This window comes from Chlorocebus sabaeus, chromosome 23, assembly GCF_047675955.1.
Source record: "Chlorocebus sabaeus isolate Y175 chromosome 23, mChlSab1.0.hap1, whole genome shotgun sequence".
In the NCBI taxonomy this organism is placed as follows: domain Eukaryota; kingdom Metazoa; phylum Chordata; class Mammalia; order Primates; family Cercopithecidae; genus Chlorocebus; species Chlorocebus sabaeus.
In genome coordinates, this window is record NC_132926.1 from 59,041,565 (window position 1) to 59,055,990 (window position 14,426).

Genomic DNA, 14,426 nt, shown 5'->3' on the forward strand with positions numbered 1-14,426 from the left:
AACCTGTACTTTTTAGGAGAATTTTTTTAGGGAAAAGAGGAGCCTACAATGCTGTTTTAAGAAAGTATTTGTAATACAGTATTAATGAAAAAGCAGGATAAAATAATTTATTCACACTGTGCTGCTGACTACATAAAATATGCATCGAAAGACAACAAATACAACAAAGTCAAAATGATGCCTGAATGGAAGGATTACGAATTATTATAATTATAATTTTCTCTGTAATCTAAAATTTTCATTAGAGTATATACTATTCTTACAATCAGGAAAAAATAATCAAATTTCTGTCTTCTAAAGTTATACTACAATAAATGTAATAAATGCTGACTTTTTTTAATACAGCTATCAAGTTCTTATAAAATTCCACAGATATTTATTGAGCTTTGTGCCAGGCACTTTGCTATTCTCTCCATTAATAGCAAAAGAAGTAGCAGCTAACATGATATAATTATGAATTGTTTTGATTACTATATCACTTAATCTCTTCTCTGTAAGCACCATGAAGGCTAAGACTATGGCTTTGCTATAATGGACTATACGTGTGCTGTAAAGCAGATGTCTAAAAAGCTATCTGGGCCAGATGTGGTGCCTCACGTCTATAATCCTAGTGCTTTGGAAGGCCAAAGTGGGAGGATCGCTTGAATGCAGGAGGATCACTTGAACCCAGGAGTTTTGAGAACGGCCTGGGCAACATAGTGAGACCCTGTCTTTACCAAAGGAAAAAAACTATTAAACAGGCATGATGGTGAGTGCCTGCAGTCCCAGCTACCTGGGCAGCAAGGCAGAAGGATTGCTTGAGCCCAAGTGCTCGAGGCTGCGGTGAGCTATGATTGTGCCATTGCACTCCAGCCTGGACAACAAAATGAGAACCTGTCTCTAGAGGAAAAAAAAGGCTATTGGAGCTATACTCAATATAAAATGCTTCTTTTTCCCCTCAAATGAATATGCCTTGGAAACAGTTTTTAATAAGAGAGGACAGGATTTGCTCTCAGGGACCTGGGAAGTTTTTCCTAAAGAGTTAATGCTTCAGAATAGACTACAGGGAAAGCAGGCAAAGAGGAGGGACAAGCACTGTGGGCAGAGCATATGCAAAAGCCCTGAAGCAGCAGGTGAGAGGCTGGAAGCAGCTGACTGTGGTACAGCCAGGCAGTGAAGAGACACCTCTGAAGGAGGCTGGAAAGGGAGCAAAAGGCTAACTCCCCTTATCTTCTCTATAAGTACTAACGGTCTACCACGTGCCAGGTTCAGAGCTAGTCACTGGAGATCAACAATGAACACAGATAAAAACCCCTAACAGAACTTGCTTACATTTTAATGAGGGTGGAGGGTAGGACAAAGACAATCACACAAATTAACGCATATTAGCGCTATAGAGAAAAATAAAACAGGGTAATAGGGACAGAGAGGGCCTGGATGAGTGTATGGCTATAATTTTGGGTGAGGTCTTGATGGTAAAATAATACTTGAGCAGAGACCTTGTATGGTTTTCTATTCCTGCTGTAATAAACACAATACCCACTTATCTCACAGTACTACAGATCAGAAGTCCAATGGGCTTGGTTGGTTTCTCTGTTCAAGTCTCATGGGCTAAAATCAAGGTACTGGCAGGGCTGTGTGACTGCAGAGGTTCTAGGTGATAACAAGTTCCTGCAATAAGATCCCTGCAGTTGTGAGACTGAGACCCCCACTTTTTTTGCTGGCTGTTTCCAGCTCCTAGAAGCCGCCTACATTCCTGGAATCAAAAGCCCCTTTCTCCATCTTCAAGGCCAGTAACAGTTGCTCACGCCCCTCCCTTGTCACATTTCTCTAACCTACTCTTCTGCTTTCCCCTTCCACTTACAAGGACTCATGTGATTCCACTGGGCCCACCGGGATAAGCCAGGAAGATCTCCCTTATGTCAAGGTCCTTAACTTTAAACTCTTCCACAAAGTCCCTTCTGCATGTAAGGTAACATTTTCAGAGGTTCTGGGGATTATGGTGTGAACATTGTTGAAGATCCATTATTTCATTCACTACAGACCAGAATGGCAGGAGGGCAGGAGTCCTGAGTCTACCTGGGACGGGAGGAGGTTGGTCCAGGCAGATGGAAAAGTGAATAGTCACAGATTCTAATTTAACTTTCAGCATTACCATTGTCTGCCAAGAGTGATCCAGAGAAAGAACAGTTAGAGGGAAGGTCTGAGTGGCAGTGGGAAGAGGTGAGTGAAAGTAGAACCAACAGGATAAGCTGATGACTGGATGTGGAAAAATGTAAAAATACATGAAAATATTATGTAAAAGTACACAAAAACAAAAGGGAGAAAGTGAGAGAAGAATGAAATGTAATGGTGAGGTTTTTGGTCTGAGCAACTGCAAGGATGGTGATGCCACCATCGACTGGCTGGGGACGTCTGCATCAACTAGTTTATGGTGGCAAGTAAGACCTCAGCACTGGCCATGCTAAGTTTGACATGCACATTAGACAGGATGTGGAGATGCTTCAGAGGACTGAGTTGACAAGTCTGGTCTTAACTAGACATATAAATTTGGGTGTCATTAGTGTGTGAATGAAGACTGGATCTGATCCCCTAGAAACAGAAGTCAAATAGGGGCCTTTAGATCATATAGAGTTTACGGTTTTATCATTTCAGCAATGAGAAGATTTTGTTTCATTTTAAATGCCTTTCTCTTCCAAATTAAACTTTTCTAACTCTTATACCTGTCTTTCAGATGCCATAGTTTTCAGGTCTTGCACTATACCTTCTAGAATAAAACACAGTCTGTCAGTGTTCTCCCTAAGATGTTGAATCCAGGATTCAAGGAAACACTGGCATTACCCAATTAATAAATGGATTGTGTCCCCAAAATCCCTTTTTCATATGGTTTAAAACTCAGCACAAATTTTCCCACAGAGGGCACCGCGAAGGGAGGAGCGGCAACATGGCGGCTTCGGGAGCTGGTGACCCTCTGGATGCTAAGCATGGAGAGGCCCCGTTCGCTCAGCTTATCGACCCGACTCGGGAGAAGCAGACACCCGAGCAACTGTACACCATGCCGCGGACGCAGCTTGCCCAGTGGCAGAAGGTCCTACCGCGGCGGCAGACCCGGAACATCGTGACCTGCCTAGGCATCGGGGCCCTGGTGTTAGCTATTTATGGTTACACCTTCTACTCGATTTCCCAGGAGCGTTTCCTAGATGAGCTAGAAGACGAGGCCAAAGCTGCCCGAGCCTGAGCTATGGCAAGGGCGTCAGGATGCTAATCTGGATGGGTATTGATCATGTCCAACCTGCTGGAGCCCCTTCACATGGTGGATGATGACCCATGACCCTGTAGAAATTGAATCCTGCTCACAACATTGTTGGCCGCCTTACTAACCTTGGGCCATGATTGATCCCAAGAAACCAGGGACTTAAGCATTTGGCCACTGTCAAAAGAACAGAACTTTGCCCACTGCACACTTGCTATGTACAATGACTGAGCCCTTTCTTGTAGTTTGTTTCCTTGAGAGGTGTGCGTGCAACCGTGGCTTTTCCCAGTTTCTGACTTTGTGGTTTACCCCCTTCACCTTCCAGGGATGCGATTGTTACGAGGTTAGGCGTGGCAGCTCTGTGCAATGTTTGAGCCTAAAGTGGGATAGATAGGGTGTCAAACTGAGAATAATAAACTGAGTCATTCTCCTGGAAAAAAAAAAAAATTCCCAGAGAATCAGTATAAATGATAAAAGACAGGTTTAATGTCAGCCTACTAAAAACCTGTTTAGTCCCAAATATGCACAAATTACAATACTGATATCATTAATTTAACCTATAAGATTTGCAGTATAATGCAGTGGTTAGGAGTTCTAGTTCTTGAGTCAAACTGCCTGGATTTGAATATTGTGTCTTCCACTGCTCTCTCTGGGCTCTGCTAATACTCTATGATTTGGAGCAAGTTGTTTAACCTGTACAACCTTCAGTTTCCTCACCTATAGCATGGAGTTTATAATGACACCTATCACATAGATGTGTTGCAAGGATCAAATGTAATTATCCATGCAAATCATTAAAACACTATCTAGTATTTAGCAAGAATCTAAACAATGCTACCTATTCATATTATTAAAACCATTGCTATAACTGTTTCTTTATCAGTGCGGGGGAAGCTGTTGATAGATAGGGAAAATGATCATGAAGTAACAATGACCACATTTATACATCTCTATAGGAGAGAAGGTACTTCTCTCTCCATTACTAGAGGGGATTGACCCTGTAATGCACGCATACAGTGGGCTGCTGCACTCACCTCTGTCAATGCTCATTCAGAGGCCTGGATTCCTGATGAGCCTTGATGAGCAAAAGATCCAGTGGAACCCTGACCTCCCATGATTCTAGCTTAAGCTTCTGTATCTGCAACCTGCATTCACCTAAATGTTTTGGAAACCATATCTCACTGTTGGCTAATGATGCCTTTGGAATCAAACAAAACCCCCAAGTCTTCCCCAACAGTTCTTAAACAGGCAATTTTCAGATCTGAGGTTAGGCTTTCTAATGACCTGTTAAATATTATCATGTTAATTTTGACTCTAATATTAGACAAGGCTGTTGAAACTTTTCTGGAAATCGATTCTGTCTTCCAAAACATGAGCCAGTGTTTTGCCAAGCTTTGTGTCATGTGTAAATCTGAAGTGCCTGCCCTCTGTATCTTCCCCCAGGCCTGAGTTCTCCTCTACAACCTCCCTGCTGGTCTCCCTGCTTCACTCCTGCCCTGCAGCAATCTGTATTTCACAGCAGCCAAAGTGGCCCTTTTCAACCCTCTGGCAGATCCTTCCTCACTTCCTACTTCCCTCTCACTCACCCTGGTCCAGCCACACCAGTCTCCTCACCCGCAACTATAACAGGCACATTTCCTCACTGCCACCTATAATAGGCTTTTGAATGCTTTTTTCTCTACCTAGAAAGCTTCTCCCTCATTCTGTTCAATTGTTGTTCCAGGTGACCTTTTCAGAGAGGTGTTATCTACCCACCTGATCTAAAACAGCAACTAGCTCCCATCATTCTCTATCCCCAGACCTGGCTTAGTTTTCTTCTGTGCATTTACCATGGTCTGGTGTGTGCGCACATACACACACAAACATACATACACACATACACACACCACGCACATACAATGTTTGCTTGTTGGTTGGCTGACTGTCTGTCTAATAAATTATAAGCTCCATAATGATAGGAACTTCATCTGTTTTGTTCACTGTTAACATCCTCACTGCCTTAAACATTACCTTGCAACACAGCAGGTTGAATCCATGAAAAATAAGGAAGGAAGAGAAGAAAAGGTGAGCAGGTAGTTGACAGCTGGACAACAAATTGGGAAGAATATGTATAAACTTCAGTCCAGTTCAGTAATCTAATAGTGGAAAGGGTAAAATGAGTTATTTTTGTTAGAACAACCAATAAGTTAGACATAATAGAGGCAGACTATGCAATATAAGATAGGGTTTCTTATAGAAAGGCAGTTGTAAATAGTCAAAAGAAGACTGTACATGAGAGCCCGAAAGCTATGAAAATGAAGACCAAGGCCTGGCACAGTGGCTCACATCTCTAATCCCAGCAGTTTGGGAGGACAAAGCAGGAGGATCACTTGAGCCCAGGGTTTCAAGACCAGATGGGCAATATAGGGAGACCTCATTTCTACAAATAATAATTTTTAAAAATTAGCTGGGTATGGTGGCACGTGCCTGAGGTCCCAGCTACTCTGGAGTTCGAGGGAGCCCAGGGAGCTTGAGTCCAGGGCGTTCATCACTTGAGCCCAGGGGGTTGAGGCTGCAGTGAGCCATGATCATGCCACCTCACTCAGAAGGAAAGGAGAAGGGGGAGGGGGAGGGGGAGGAAGGAGGAGGAGAGAGAAAAAGAAGAGGGAGGGAAGGGGGAGGGGGAGGAAGGAGGAGGAGAGAGAAAAAGAAGAGAGAGGGAAGGGGGAGGGGAAGGAAATGGGAGGGGGAAGAAGGATGGGAGGAGGATGGGAGGGGCAGGGGGAAGAATGGAGAAGCCTGAGGAAAGGGGAAGAAGGAGGGAAGGAGAAGAGGGAAGGGGAGGAAAAGGGAAGGGGGAGGGGGGTGGAAGGAGGAGGGAAGAGAAGGAGAAGGGGAGGCGAAATGAAAGGGAAAGAGGGGAGAAAGGGGAGGGAAGGGAAAGGGAAGAGAGGAAGGGAAGAGAAGGGGGAAGGAAGGCCAGGCCTTTTATCAATAAGAAACTACCAGTCTTAATAATTAGTGCTATTCTAAGAAGCTACATGATATGGTAGAAAGAGCACCAGTCTGAACTTAGACACACCCGACACCCAGATCTGCTGCTTCCTGGCTATATTTCCTTACAGATGTTGCTTATCAACTTTAAGCCTTAGTTTCCTCATATGTAAAATAGAGATGATAATGCTTACTTTCTTAGGTCTGGTGATGGAGTAAATAAATAAGACAAGATATATAAAACCCTCAGCACCTAGCCTGGCACATAACTGGTGCTCAATGCATTCTATTATCCTCCTGAATATAGTAGTGATCTCAGTTATTCATGGTCAACTATGGTCTGAAAATATGAAATGAAAAATTCCAGAAATAAACAACTTGTAGGTTTTAAATTGCACATTGCACTGAGTAGAGTGGTGAAATCTCACACTGTCCCATGGTGGTGTCTTGCCTGGTCGCAGCTGGCACATGAACCCTCCCTTTTTCTGGCAGCTTTACACCGTCTGCACCCCCATCCATTAGTCACTTAACTAGCTGTAGGAGCTCAGTTATCAGATCAACTGTTGCAGTGCTGCAGTGCTTGTGCTCAAGGAACTTTTATTTGACTTAATAATGGTCCAAGTCACAGGAGAAGTGATGTTGGTGTATTGTTATAATTTTTTATTTTATTGTTATAATATTCTTGTTAATCTCTTACTGTGCCTAATTTATAAATTAAACTTTATCACAGATGTGTATATATAGGAAAAAACATAGCACATATAAGGTTTAGTACTAACCATAGTTTCAGCCATCCACTGGAGGTCTTTGAACATAACACCTGAGGATAAGGGGGGACGACTGTATTATTTGCTTTCTCAGAAATCAAAATGGAATCCAAAGCAATTAATAGCCATCATGTCTTCCACATACCATGAAGTACTATGATATGCTATGCTTATTTCTAAAAATACCACATTCTCATTAAAAACCTATGTAATTCAAAAGATCAAAAACTTTAAAAGTGTTTTCTGTCTCTCACACACACACATGATGGATGAATGGATGAATAATTATTTTTTTTAACCAAAAGAAATGTAAAGCGTAAGCTCGGGTGGCTGCAAATTTCTTGGTTCATTCTTGATGAGTTGGGGGCTCCTTTCTATGGGCATCAGGAAGATGAGATCCAAGATTCACCTGTATTCTTTCAAGGCTGAACTTATGGTCCTTTTTAGACCCCAGGAAGGGAAGGTTGCTTGGGAACAACATCTGCCAGGTTCAAAGCTCTGCAGCTGGGCTCTGAAAGATGAGAAAAGAAGTGGAGAGGGACAAACTCTGTGCCTGTGAAAGAACGCAGGCCATTTTGTGAAGTCTACTACAATTAAGGGCCCTCCTCATAGAAAGAAACTTTTTCTGTTCTATGAACAGGTGTCAGAGAGCATCAATTCATGGTTTTAAAATCCCCACTTACAAGAAGAAAGCAAGCTCTTAAAGGTCACAGAATACTCAGTCCTCTTTCAAAACTCAGAATTTTGATTCTTCTTTTTTTTAGTTTTTACTTGTTTTAGAGAGGGGGTCTCATTTTGTCACCTAGGCTGGAGTGCAGTGGTGTAATCACACCTCACTGCAGCCCTGAGCTCCTGGGCTCAAGCTATACTCCCGCCTCAGCTTCCCAATTAGCTGGGACTACAGGCACATACCACTGTGCCTGGCTAATTGTTTTTAGTTTTTATATTTTGGTAGAGATGAGGTCTTGATTGTTGCCCAGGCTGGTCTTGAACTCTTGGCTTCAAGCGATCTGCTTGCCTTAGCCTCTGAAAATGCTGGGATTACAGGTACTGAGCTATGGTGCCTGGCTTAATTCTTCTTAAAAAAAAAATACAGATAGACAGATAGATAGATGTCTAGACCTGCCATGTGCTAGACCCTATTCAAGGTGTCTGAAGTCTATCATTGAAGTAAAATGACAAAGAGTTCTGTCCTCATGAAATCTGCATTCCAGCAGGGGAGACAGAAAACAAATAATGAATATAAAAACTAAACTTACAAAGTAAATTTTAGAAAGTGATTACCTGGCATGGGGAAGGGGGAGAATAAAGCCAGGTAAAAGAAAGTAGGATCACTAGGGGAAAGGTTGTAATTTTCAATAAACTGCTCAGAGAAGGCAGCATTGAGAGAATGACAACTGCAAAATATGAAATTATACCACGGAACCCAGGAATAGCTTTTATTCCTATTTTAAATTTAAGTTAACCTACTTAAAAAAAAAAAAAAAAATGCCCAATGCCAGGCGAGGCGGCTCACGCCTGTAATCCCTGCACTTTGGGAGGCTGAGGTGGGCGGATCACCTGATGTCAAGAGTTCAAGACCAGTGTGGCAAACATGGTGAAACCCTGTCTATACTAAAAATACAAAAATCAGCCTGGCAATGTGGCATGCGCCTGTAATCCCAGCTACTCGGGAGGCTGAGGCAGGAGAATTGCTTGAATCCGGGGGCAGAAGTCGCAGTGAGCTGAGATTGCACCATTGCACTCTAGCCTGGGCGACAGAGTGAGACCCTGTCTCAAAAATAAATAAATAAATAAATAAAAATAAAAAACCCACAAAAAAAAATGCCCGATACTTTAAATACTATGCTTTAAATACTAAATTTATCTGATGAAAAATTTACAACTATGTTTCTGTATTAAACCAACTACTACCTCTTCTAGATACATGTAACCAACACTGTCAAAGATTTTCAGAGAGCAGTTAGGAGTCTAACAAGGCTGGGCCTCAGCATGAATCACTGTCATTCTTCATGTAGAATCAGCATTTCTAAAGCCATACATAAGGAGCCACTAAAGAGAGAGAGAGAAAAAGGCCATTCCAAGAGCTTCTTGTATTGATTTCTTTTACTCCAAACAAAGAGACTCTCCTAGTTACATGATATATCATAATCAGGTAATTTGTTTGACTGCTTTAAAGAAAGAACAACGGATTCAAGAAAAGGTGTTGACTTGCAAAAATACAACCATTCTGCAAGTTTTGTTTTTGTTGTTACTATGGGTTGCTTTCCCTTAGTAATATGACATATATGGTCTCTACAGAAAAACTGAAAACGCAAAGCTCTAATTCATGCCATTCCCAAGAGCCTGAGCTAAATCTAAAGCATCCAACATCTGAAAACTCTTACATCACTACCAATGTAGGAAGAAATCTTTTTTTCAAGTCTTACATCTAGGCTTCACATATTAGACTTTCAAAACTAAATCCCCTACATCACCTGGATATGATTTTTTTTTTTCTTTCCCTCCATAGTGTTTCTTTACAGAGACAGTACAGCTGTGGATCTTCTGCCAAGCATTTTTCCACAAGTCAGGACACATAGACTTAAAAGAAACTTTTGAGTAAGATCTTTCCTGGGCTCCTAAAAATGGTTCACAAGATAAGGAACTAACACCTCCAACCACGATTAGTGCCTTTATTTTCCAAATATTTGCTCTCTAGGTGACCAACCCCTTTATCCCTTACCATGGCTTTGCCAAAGCTATCCTTTTACAAACTAAAATTCTCAGTGTCAAATATGGACATGTAAGAACATTTCAGAGAGGCAAGCTGCTGGGCCCTCAGGGATAAACAGTACATCCAACTGAAACACAGCAGAGAGTAGGAAAGATATGCTTTTGTTAAAATTTAAAAAAAAAAAAAGCCGCCTACAGAGAGTACATTTTTGTTTTATTTAGTAAATATATGTGCATAATAGTGATGTATGTGTGTGTATGTGTATATATATTCTTTACCAAAAATGCTGGGAGAAAAAAAATGTCAATGTTGACTGGGCATGGTGGCTCATGCCTGTAATCCTAGCATTTTGGGAGGCTGAGGCAGGAAAATCACTTGAGATTAGGAATTTGAGACTGGGAAGCACAGTGAGATACTGTCTCTACTAAAAAGAAAAAAAGGTTAATGTTTAAGAGGGATTATGCATAATTTTTCCTATTTGCACATTTCATGTTTTCCCCTCAACTTTTCTGCATTGAACATGTATATCTCATTTTTTAAATTTTTGAGTGAAAACATTCTATAATTAGAAAAAATATCTGTGAAGCAGAAACCTGAGTTCCAGATCCCTCTTGGACACTTATTAGCCATGTAGACAGGAAAATCACTTCTCAGCTCTATGGCTGTTCATCATCTAGAACATTCGGGGACTTGAGGGGGTTGACCAGATTGTTTTCTAGAGTCTTAGCATTCTACTTGTATATAACAACTGTGTATTGCTTTGTCATGTATATGGCTCTGCAACTCCACTGTAAGGTAGAGATGGTGCCATATACACATACTGTGTGCCACACTTTATATACTGTGCAGGATAAACAAATGCTAACTCATTCATAATGCACCATGCATGCTTACTGTACCATTCAAAATAATATTTCCAGGATCAGATTCTGTTGTCTTAGTCCGTATCTTTCTTACCAAACAGCAAATTCACTTCTCAAGGCAGGATAACCCTATCCTCTACTTGACTTATGCTACCCTACTTCTCTATGCTTTGTGTAATTTCTGATGGTGAAATCAGAGAGCTCTAACAAATTTAAACTCCAAGTTAATCTGGCCAGACAACAGTTCTCAAAAAGGCTTGACCACATGGCCTCTGCTCATTTCACATGCCTTCTCATCCTACTGGCTTTTCCAAACTTTTCATACCTCTCTCTCCCTTGACCTGAAAAAGAAGACAATCAAGTCTGTACATGACTGTCTATCTGAATTTTCTACTTTCTAGATGTTTCCTCTTGCCTTGGAGAGACACATAAACCATCCTACCTCTAAACGTTGTAAGCAAGCACCTGCCCTCATTCTTAGGAAAGGATGAACTTGCTCAACAGGACACTATTAGAACAATTCAGCTATCCATGATAATGTGACAAATACATTGGGCCCTTTTAAAGGCATTTTTCTAAAGTTGTTATAACCCTGTGCCTCCACAGTATGGGAAGTTTGTTGGGCCCTGATGCATGTGAACTGTGTAGCCAGCATCTGGTTTGGGAGGGGAGCTGGTGTATCAGCAGGCTACCTGGCCTGTTTCCTGGCTTACTGTGCAAAAACACACTGTCTCTGACAGGTGAATAAGAGGCATCAGTGTTGTTTGTTTATTTCAATTAATGTAATTATATTTTAATTATTTTCCTCATATGTAAAAAATCCTGAGTTAATCCACCATTGGGATCTTTTTAATATGCTTTCTAAAATGCAAAAAACAAACTAAAATGACTAATTTTTCTGGCTATAGTCAAAACACCACATCAACTACTACAGAAACTACTACAATTTTCCTGCACACATTTCTTTCTGACTGCAAGATATGACCCCTAAATGAGTTTTGTACTTTTTTTTTATTCAAAGATATTTCCACTTCATTAACACAATTCTTTATATTCTACTTCTTTGCTAGTACCAAGGAGAAATTCCAGGCTTTAAAAGATTCAAATGACTTTATCTAAATCAGACCTGGACTCTCTCTTCCCAATATGCCGATTTACATGAAATCTCTTAGAGTTTCTCTGCTTCCATAAAATGTGGACGCCACTGCCCATCAAGGCCAGGTTTGCCTCTTTGCACAAACAGTCCAAAACAGTTTTCCTGATCTGTTTCAACTTGAAGTGTTGTCAATATATGGATTGTCTTGCTTTCTAATTCAGTGAAAAATCTAGTTTTCCATTAGTCTCTGCCTTTCTAATTTTCGATACAGCTTTACTAAATGTAATTATTAAAGGCAGATTCAAGAAAGCAATTACTGAGCTACTGGTTTGTATCTGTGAAGTCTTAATAAGCGACAAAAAGTTGTAATTGCACTAAGAGCATAAAATAAATTTTCATATAGATTAGACATACACACGCTTAAATTTGTATATGGGGAGACATGTTTAAGAGACAGCATATAGGGAATCCCCTCTTAAATCACATTTTAGCCCTCATTTAAACTTTATTCAAAGGCAGTGCAGTATGTTATAAAGAGTAGAAAACTACATTTCATAAAGGCCACATTCTGTTCTTTCTCAGGACTGTGACTTTGGTAAACCACCTAACTTGTCTGCATCTCTTTTTTTGTTCTTTCTATCAATAAATATGAGAATGTTAAATTAGATCGTCACCACATACTCTTTGAGCTCTAAAAGTCTATAAATTATTTATTAAATTCCCAATCTATGCTAGGCTCTGTACTAGACACAGGACAGAGTAAGGTATTATACAAATTCTAATCCACAGCTTCAACAGGCTTCAACAGGCTTAAAACTTACTAAAGAAGAAAAGACAAGTAAATATGATTACTTATGAAGAAATAACATTGGGTAATATGATTACCCAATGTTATAAAGTAAATTATCTTTCCAAAAGTCCTAAGGAATAGCTGTACATGTACACGGGGCGTGTAACTCCCTTGGTAGTCATCCAAATTATATAATTTGGCCTTCAAACTACAGGCAAATAGGAGAGTATTCATTATATGATCACTTAACAATGGTCTTGGGCAAAGAACAAACTCTGTGTATGGGGTCCACTGCCCTGTTATAATCTGAACCATGCACCCCATCACCACCACCTCCCAATTCACATGGTGAAGCTCTAACCCCAATATGACTCCTGACCTCCAGTGATCTGCCCACCTCGGCCTCCCAAATTTCTAGGATTACAGGTCAGAACCACCAGGCCCAGCCTGTTGGCATTATTTTATTTTGTTTTGTTTATTTATTTATTTATTGAGACGGAGTCTCGCTCTGTTGCCCAGGCTGGAGTGCAGTGGCACGATCTCGGCTCACTGCAAGCTCTGCCTCCCGGGTTCATGCCATTCTCCTGCCTCAGCCTCCCGAGTAGCTGGGACTACAGGCGCCCGCCACCATGCCTGGCTAATTTTTTGTATTTTTAGTAGAGATGGGGTTTCACCATGTTAGCCAGGATGGTCTAGATCTCCTGACCTCGTGATCCACCCACCTCAGCCTCCCAAAATGCTGGGATTACAGGCGTGAGCCACCGCGCCTGGCCAGCATTATTTTAAATAGTGCCTACTATTTACCTTGAACACCATGAAGCTAGAGCACCCACTTATAATTCTATCTTATATTTACTTAGTTGACAGATGAAGAATGCAGCTTTATGATTTCTGTGCTAACAGATTTTGGGCAGGGTCCTTACACAAAGGCCTAAAATTTTATGATGCGTATCACCACCACCATAATTTGAAGATATAGCTGCAAACTTAAAACCAAACCACAGTGGCTTTCTTCAGGTCCTCCTTCTTGAATGTTTGACAACTGAATCTGAAAAAGGGGAGAAGTGGGGAACAGAACCAGGCAAGCAAACAACATGTTTATTCTTTTGGTTCCATAAAGAAGTGAAAAACCTGTATACCAGGTCCACACAGAATCATGTTTGGATGCCATGTTTCAAGAAGTTCATTGTCAAATGAGATAGAGTCTTTTCAAATGGAGAAGCCAGAGCAGGGCCATACGGCTTCCCCTTTGGCATTTGAGAAGCAAGGAGAGATGTTGAGGAGCAGTCTTTTTTTTTTTTTTTTTTTTTTTTTTTTTTGAGATGAAGTCTCACTCTGTTGCCAGGCTGGAGTGCAGTGGCACAATCTCGGCTCACTGCAACCTCCACCTCCCAGGTTCAAGCTATTCTCCTGCCTCAGCCTCTTGACTACAGGTGCACACCACCACATCCAGCTAATTTTTGTATTTTTAGTAGAGATGGGGTTTCACCATGTTGGCCAGAATGGTCTCGATCCCTTGACCTCGTGATCCGTCCCCCTCGGCCTCCCAAAGTGCTGGGATTACAGGCGTGAGCCACCACGCCCAGCCCAGTCTTTAAATACTTTCAGCACAAATGAGTAGAAGGAATGTAGTGAGGTTTTCTAGATCTCAATAACAGAATTAAAACCAGCTAGGAAGTTTTCTGAACAGTCTAGAGCTCAGAAAGAAGACCATGACGGAGTATGTCATGCAAGCATAATGAGCCCACATCCCAAATCACTCCCCAGATAAGGCTGAATTGACAGTTTCCAAGCAGCTTATGTAAAGGAAGATTACCACTCAACCCAGACTCTGGTCAGAGATTGTATTTTGGGAAAACAGAAAACACACCACTGTTAAGTAAACAGCCTCTTCCTTTAAAGTGAGTCAGTAAGGGCAGGGGTGTCATCAGCCATGGAAATAACAAACACAGAATTTGGGATGCAGAATGTTAAAAATAAAGGTCCCAA

The 14,426-nt window shown here is 41.2% G+C and overlaps 1 protein-coding gene and 1 pseudogene across 2 annotated transcripts in view; one reads left to right on the plus strand and one right to left on the minus strand.

Annotated features, from left to right (window-relative positions):
* Positions 1–14,426, minus strand: part of SNX24 (sorting nexin 24) — a 171,601-nt gene that overhangs the window by 82,011 nt on the left and 75,164 nt on the right. The gene's annotated exons all lie outside the window — the stretch shown is intronic.
* Positions 2,646–3,527, plus strand: LOC103244423 (cytochrome c oxidase assembly factor 3 homolog, mitochondrial pseudogene; annotated as a pseudogene).